The 8417-nt window shown below is 44.0% G+C and overlaps 1 pseudogene; it reads left to right on the top strand.

The window, feature by feature from the left end:
• Positions 1–5395: 5395 nt before the first annotated feature.
• LOC110313932 lies at positions 5396–7181 on the top strand (annotated as a pseudogene).
• The last annotated feature ends 1236 nt before the right edge of the window (positions 7182–8417 follow it).

Genomic DNA, 8417 nt, shown 5'->3' with positions numbered 1-8417 from the left:
AATATAATATAAATATAAAATATATAGGGTCACACTGTAGCCTCATGGTGGCTTACAATTTGGAGATGAAGCAGTTCCCTGTCCTTCACTTCCAGGATGGCTGGGATTCCATTTAGGAACTACAACTTCTGTCTCTCTTGGCCTTTGATTGGATTTGACAAAAATAAGATTTTTCCTTTGTACCCCTGCCTGGCCTGAAACATGCTATGGGGACCAGGCTGGACTCAAACTGGTGTTGATGCTCTCGCATCTGCCTCTTCGCTGCTGTGCATTCCAGATGAACACTGCCCCTATATGGCTTCTGGTTGATCTTTTCATTGGGACCACATGATGTCAGTGCCAGAAGCATTAGTATAGTGTGAGTCAGGTTGCATCTCAACCCCTGCCCTTGTGGTTTTGCTCTAAGTGTTGCTTTGGCTATCCGGTGTGTTTTGCACTCCAGTATGAATTTTATAAACAGCTTCTCGGTTTCCCCAAGCACCTTGCTAGTATTCTCATTGACATTGCTTCAAATCTGTGGGTGAATTTGGAAAAGAGAACAAAGTATCTCTCTCCATTCCCTTAAATCTCAGTTTCTCACAGCCCCATTGTGACTTTCACTCTACAAGCCATTTGCATCCTTAGCTAAGTGTGTCAGTGTGTACATAATTTTGGGGGGTATTTGTAAAAAGTATTGCTCATTAATAGTCAGTTGTTACTCACTTGAAGGTAGAAATACATTGGATTTTCTTTTTTATTTATACAAGTTATAGTATTTATTTTCTCTTTTTTCTTTTTTTCTTAACTGGTTATTTTATTTATTTACATTTCCCGGTTTCCCCTCTGCAAACCCCAGTATTACTCCATTGAAGGAAACGTTCCACATCCTGGCAGCTAACAATTGCAAATGGTTTCTTGATGAGCAGGGGGACATTGTGTTTTCATCCCCATTTCCATGATAGGATTTTTGTCTGGCTAAAATGTGTGCAGGTTTGACTTGAAACAGAGTAGTGCGGGATCAGCCTTGAACTCATGCTACTTCGTGTGGTGTGTGTGTGTGTGTGTGTGTGTGTGTGTGTTTGTGTGTGTGTGTGTGTGTGTGTATGCTTGTGTATCTGTGTGTGTGTGCTCATGTGTGCATGTGTGTAATATAGGTGTTGATGCCCACCTACTTTACTTTATGCATGCATATGTATGTGACTGTGCATGTGGAGACCAAAAGTTGACATTGTCTTTTTGGATTGTTTTCTGCCATATCTTTTGGGACATAGTTCCTCACTGAACTATATATATATATATATATATATATATATATATATATATATATATATATATATCCAAACCAAGCATGTTGAGAAAGACATCACAGAACCACTCCCATTCAGAATAGCCTTAAAAATAAAAATATATATCTGGTAATAAACATAATGAGGAGACGAAAGGACTTTTCAGTGAAAACTTTAAATCTCTAAAGAGTTTGAGGAAGTCACTTTAATATGGTAGTCACGTTCTATGATGGTGGATAGGTAGCATTAACATTGTGCAATTGACCATCTGACCAAAATCAATTTACATATTCAATGCAATCTCCCATCAAAATGGCCATGATGTTCTTCACAGAACTAGAACAAAAGACTCCCAAAAGCCAAAGAAATATTGAGCAGAAGAAACAAAGCTGGAAAGATTTGGCTAGCCTAGAACTTAATCTGTAGACCAGACTAGTTCACAAATATCTCCCTCTTCTGCCTTCCCAGATAATGTATCAAAGATATAGGACTTTGGACTAAAATAAGCACCTTAGACCAGGGCAGGTAGCCTGCCCACCCTGGAATGGTTTGAAGCAGGACACAGAGTTGGATGTAGGCAGAAGACTGATAATCTCCGGCCTTAAAACTCTATCTATGCCATATGCTGAAGCTGATGGCTTCTTTAAAAGTCCTAAATTTTTTTTCTTGCTTATTCTGAGGTTAGAAACCACTGGCTTGGGCGATTAACATCTGTTGCCTAGCAGCAGGGGATTAAGTGGAAAATTTATTGCTAGCACTCTCTTTTCTGGCCAGGCAGCCAAGAGCCCTTTAGTGAGTTGTCTGGTTAACTCTTTGTAAACCAGAAAAGAAAGAAGGAGTCACTCACATAACACACACACACACACACACACACACACACACACACACACACACACACTGAATGAAGCAGAAAATAGCTACATCGCCTTTCTTTATTGCTTTCAGCCCTATATATCCTTAATGCAAAATGTTCTCTAAATAAAAAAGAGCTATCTCACAGATAGAATATTACATAAAGGGGGAGTTACAAAGGGATGTTGATTCAAATCAGTGTTTCATTCTGATGTGCTCATTTTAAGTTTAAAGCAATAGTTTTTACATGGCCTTGCTTTACCATAGCGCACACCTATGGCTTTATCCTTGGACCTAGATGTTTTTCCTTAAACACAAATTCGTCCCCAGCACAGTTCTCTTTTTAGTGTGATTCTGAAAGCTCACTGTATTTCTTATTACACCGCCTTAATTTACTATTGTGAGGAGCGGGCACATTCTAGTCTTGATTCTCACTTTACTACATCTTTCTAGCAAACTGACTAAGACCATCTCTTAAGACTTTCTTCCTAAAATTATCTGAATCAAAATAGGAATTCTATAGAATCATTAATTCATCGAAACAGCATTAATTCATGAATGTTCATCTTTATGTTGATCAACAGGACATCTGATCACTAGGGTGGGCTGATGCCCAAGGATTATCATTTAATAATAACAGGAAAGGCGTATCAGCTGCAAAAAAATAATCCTAAAATGAACTCTTTTGGGGACCTTGTCATTGAACTCACCCATCACAGACCATACAAAAAATGCTGGGCCACCTTTTGGGAAAGTCATCCAGTAGCCTTTAGCCTCTCCTGGATTGTTTCTGACAGACTAGGACTACATTAGACCTTACCGTGTTTTGGTTCCTTGAAGCAATGACTGAATATCCTAATGTCTCCAGATGTCTTGACTCTTGTTATAGCCTATGTAAGAGTTGTCAAAGTGATAGACTCCAGGATCCTCTAGGGGACAAGTCTCTGCCCATGCCTGTGAGTGATTATCTAGATTACGCTACTAAATGTGGGAAGTCTGTCGACTGTGAGGAGCACCCCATATACTGGGGCCTGGAATGGCAGAAAAAAATAGAAAGCCAGCTGAGCACTTCTCATTTCCCCCACTTCCTGGTAGCATATACTCAAAAACTGTGAGGCAAAATGAAGTCTTCCTTCGATTGCTTTTGTTGGGTATTTTGACAAAGCAACAAGACTAGGAGCTAGTGTAACTGTCACCTTAATATCTCCCATTTTAATGGATATGTGGCATTTACGTGTACAGTGTCTCCAATGACAGTGAAGATGCTCCTGTTCCTGTGCTCAGTGTTATCTAGATATCTTTGCTCAATTCTTGGCGTTTTCTTTCCTCTTTTAGGTTTATTTAGTTTTGCTTTGGGGTTTCTGAAGATTAAACTCGGGGCCTTAAGCTTGCTGGACATTTATATATCAGTGACCTATACTTCCAGAACTTGTCCATCTGTTCATTTATCTAATCGTCTTTTGAAGTCACTTCTAAGCAACATTTGCTCATTTGGGGATCACATAATTTCCTGTCCTTATTTCTGGGAGTTCTGTATTCTTGTGTTACACCATTGACCCTGACGGAGACTAGTTCATCTTTTAATATAGGAAGAGATTGGGACCCATGGACATTCTGTTGCCTACGGATCTCCAAGTGTCTCAGCATCATTTACCTCAGCACATTGCACTTGTCCCTTATACAATTGCCTGTTGATGTAAGTGACAGTTTGTGCCTGTGCTCCCTACTAAGCCCTATTCGTCTACTTGTTCTTTCTTTTCTTTATGAGATATAGGGCCTCACTGTGCTACTCATGTTGACCTGACATTTGGAATCAATCAATCCACCTGCTTCCGTTTCCTAACAAGCTGGGATTCCATTCAGGAGACTTCACACTCGTTGTTGTTGTTGTTGTTGTTGTTGTTGTTGTTGTTGTTGTTGTTGTTGTTCTTCTTCTTCTTCTTCTTCTTCTTCTTCTTCTTCTTCTTCTTCTTCTTCTTCTTCTTCTTCTTCTTCTTCTTCTTCATTTTTATTCAGAGTCCTTCTATGTACTCTGTCTGTGTTGAAACTTGCCATGGAGTCCAGGCTGGCCTCAAGTTCGTGTTGACCCTCTTGCATTTGCCTCTTCCATGGTGTTATTACAGGAGACTGCCATCTCATGTGGACTCTGATCTCTTTAGTAGGACCACATGAGCTGCCATCATAGCTTAGATCCAGCACTTCAAATCAGTCCACCCCCAACATCTACTCCATCTATGAGCTGCTGGAGCAGGTGGGGGGGAGTCAGTGCTGCAGAGCCAGACCAAGGAATAAGCCATTGAGGATGAAAACCTGGAGTATGGCTTTGATGGAAGCCAGCCCCTGCCATCTCAAAACAGTTCTGAGAATCCTGAGAGTCCCACATAAGCACCAAAGGGAGTCAAGGTGGTGGTGAAGGAGTCTGCAGGTCTCACAGCATCCCTGTAAAAACTAGAGAAGGGCAAGTCCATGAGAAGGTGCTTTTTAAAAGTGGACTCATGAAATTGGAAGGAAAGCTGGTGGAACAGAGCTACGTGAGCTATGGTGCCATGGTTTCTGCTATGTCCAGAAACCACGTGGACATTCATCATCTGTGCTGCCTCTGACTGTGAAGGACAAGAGACTTCCTCTGCAGTGGTGTCAATGACTGTGGCCTCACAGTTGAGAATGAGAGGCAAAGAAGGTTTCTTTCTGCAACAACTTCTCTCCTCACTTCCATCTCACCCCCCAAAAAGAAACTCTTTGAAGAGAGCTCCTAAAAATTGTGGTAAGGATGCTGAAGTGTAGCTCTTCACAGTTGATGGCTTCCAGTGGGGTCGGAAAGGTCTCGGTAATCTTTAAAGGGCTGGCTACCTTGTCCATGCTCCAGTGAGCACATGCGCAGCACAAATTGGACTTAGTATTTTTTTTTCCCTTCTTTTGTTTTGGTGGAGGCCTTAAGAGTGGGAGTCGACCTGAGAGGACTGGGAAGTAAATGGGATCAGAGAACACATTATGTGAAATTTCCAAATAATCAAGAAAAGCATTGCATTTAAATTAAAGAACGGGAAGCTCTGAGAATCATCTTCAAAAATCAGGAGAGGGAAGGTTTCCAGAAAATGAGGAAAGGAATGAGTGAGAAGAAGTGCAGAAGTGAAAGTGGGAGATGCAAGAAAAAAGGAGAAATGAGGGATAAGACAGATGAAGGAAGGGAGAGTGTGTGTGTAGGAGGAGGGAGGGAAGAGATGTCCAATTTAGGTATTTCAGCAGGATCCAGAGCGCACCCTACTACACTGAAGACTTCAGGAACCATGCCAAAGCCACAGAACAAAGCAAAAACTGCCTTCATTTAGACCCAGCAGCTCCATGCAGCCATAGTTGACAACGTTCCTGGAACACATGTGCAGCCTGGACATTGATTCTGTACCCATCATGGCCCACAGCACTGGCATCATTCGTACCATTAGGCCTGCTTCCCGATCTGTGGAGATGCTGAAGGAGATGATTAAGTCTGGAATGAATGTGGCTCGACTGAATTTCTCTCATGGAACCCGTGAGTACCATACGGAGACCATGGAGAGCATCCGGGCAGCCACAGAAAGCTTCTGATCTCATTCTCTACCATTCACTTTCCGTGGCTCTGGACACAAAGGTATCTGAGATCCGGATGAGGCGTCAAGGGTAGCAGCACTGCAGAAGTGGAGATAATGAAGGGAGCCTGGACAACGCCTACATGGAAAACTGTAACGAGAGCATCCTGTGGCTGGACTATATGAACATCTGCACGGTGGTGGAGGTGGGCAGCAAGATCTAGGTGGATGGCACACTCATTTCACTGCAGGTGAAAGAGAAAGACGCTGACTTCCTGATGACAGAGGTAGAGAAGGGTGGCTCCTTGGGCAACAAGAGAGCATGAACCTGCCTGGCGCTGCTGTGGACCTCCCTGCCATGTCAGAAAAGGCATCCAGCATCTGAAGTTTGGCTCGGAGCAAGATGTAGACATGGCGTTTGCATCTTTCATCCACAAGGCAGCCGACATTCATGGGGGTTAGGAAGGTCCTGGCAGAGAAGGGGAAGAACATCAAGATCATCAGCAAAACCAAGAACCATGAAGGTGTCAGCAGGTTTGATGAGATTTGGGAGGATGGTGACAGGATCGTGGTGACCTGGGCATTGAGATTCCTGCAGAGAAGGTCTTCCTGGCTCAGAAAATGAACATACGATGCAACCGAGCTAGGAAGCCTGTCATCTGTGCCACACATGCACATGCTATTTCCTTCCTTCTACATTCTCCACCTAGGAGATCTGGTCTTTGGGCAAACGCACCCCCACAAAGCTGTGATCTGTGCACCTGCACAATCTTCAGGGGATCTTCTTGGCAATTATCACTGAAGGTGGCCTAGGGTCTCAGCCTGGTCTTCTGCCATTTAGTGATGAGCTCTTACCAAGAGCCCTTGACTGTCCCTTTCTAGATGCGGGAGAGCATGATCAAGAAGCCACACCCCATTCATGCTAAAGGCAGGGATGATGTGGCCAATGCCATCCTAGATGTAGCAGACTGACTGCATCATGCTGTCAGGAGGAACAGCCATAGGGGATGACCCTCTGGAGGCTATTCTCACGCAGCACCTGATTACCCGGGAGGCAGAGGCTGCCATCTACCACTTGCAGTTATACAAGGAACTTGCCATCTGGTGTCCATTAACAGTGACCCCATAGAAGCTTCTGCGGAGGGCGCCTTGGAGGCCTCCTTCAAGTGCTACAATGGGGCCAGTATTGTGCCCACCAAGTCTGACAGGAGTGCTCACCAAGTGACCAGGTACAGCCCTTGTGCTCCTGCCATTGCTGTGACTCGCAATCCCCAGACTGCTCACCAGGCCCACCTGTACCTCAGCACCTTCCCTTTGAGGTATATGACGCCTAGACTGAGGACGTTAGACTGAGGACGTTAACCTTCATGTAAATTTGGCCATGAATATTGGCAAGGCCAAAGGCTTCTTCAAGAAGGGAGATGTAAGCATTGTGCTGACCAAGTGGTGCCCTGGTTGTTGCTTCACCAACACCATGCATGTAGTGCCCGTGCCTTGATGGCCCTCTGGAGCTCCTCTTCTAGCCCCTGCCCCATCCCTTCCCCAATCCCATTCATTAGGCCAGCAATGCTTGTAATACTCAAGCTTGGCCATAGTGTGGCGCTAGTAGGCTCGGACACCAGGGGAAATTAAAGCCTGTGAAACCCAGCAACAGAGCCCAGCTATCTATCATATGATCCTATTGGAGCCAGGGGTGAAGGAGGAATGCAGGAATGGAAACCTTTATCACAAACCTTTATGGACTTTATCACAAAAGGACAGCAAATCTCTGTGTACTTTGCTCCTATAGAAAGTTACCCAGCGAATTCCCAACCTTGGTCTGGAGTCAGGAAACAGCAAGCATAGGGGCTGGGGGCGGGGGGTACAGGGTTTCAGTGTAGATTACTTTTGTCCCTGGCCCTGGCCCTGATTTGCTTTCTCAACAGCTTTGTCCTCCCCCACATCCTGTGCACTCCACTCCTCTGCCACTGCAGACAAGCTCCGCCTTGTATTCTGCAGCATCTCCAGGCCTGTTGCTATAGTGACCACCTGAATGTCAATAAACAGCAGCTAAAGCAAAAAAATAAAATAAAATAAAATAAAAAGACTTTTTTAAAAGGGCATCCCCTGAGTGACCTATGTCCTCAAACCAGGTAAGGATGTGCCAATAATCTATTGGACTGAGACATCATAGCAATTAATACCTTGATGAAGTTAGCACACTCTTAATAATAATCTTGCAAACTTGCCACAGGCTGAGTGTAAAGCTTTCAAGGCACGAGTCTTTAAAGAACATTTCGTAGCTAAACCATAACAGGTCTCTTTTGCCCCTTGCTGCTTTGTGGTTTGGTGAGGTGACGAGTTTCGTACCATGATGTGCTCCCAACAAGATGTTCTACCTCATCCCGGGCTAAAAATAGACAAGGCTAAGGGAGGACAGACTGAAACCTGCGCAACCACAAACACAATTTCCTCACATCACGAGGTTTGTCTCTTTTTTTTTTCTTCTTGTCATAGTGTGGTAAATTCACTAACACAATTGCCTGCTCAAGCCCCGAGACAGGGAAGGAAGCCGCTTCTAAGTCATTATTTCCCATGGGATGTTGTCTCTGAAATGAGAATCCTGACATTTTCTTGATCATTTTTCTGTCAAGCCTGAGGAAGTTACTAAAGTGAGACCCACACACACAGTACATGCACCATGGATACAGTATGAGCCCATCAGAGTATATGCACCCTGACTTATGGGTTATAG

This window comes from Mus pahari, chromosome X (genome assembly GCF_900095145.1).
Source record: "Mus pahari chromosome X, PAHARI_EIJ_v1.1, whole genome shotgun sequence".
NCBI lineage: Eukaryota > Metazoa > Chordata > Mammalia > Rodentia > Muridae > Mus > Mus pahari.
This window is presented reverse-complemented; position numbering and strand designations above follow the sequence as displayed.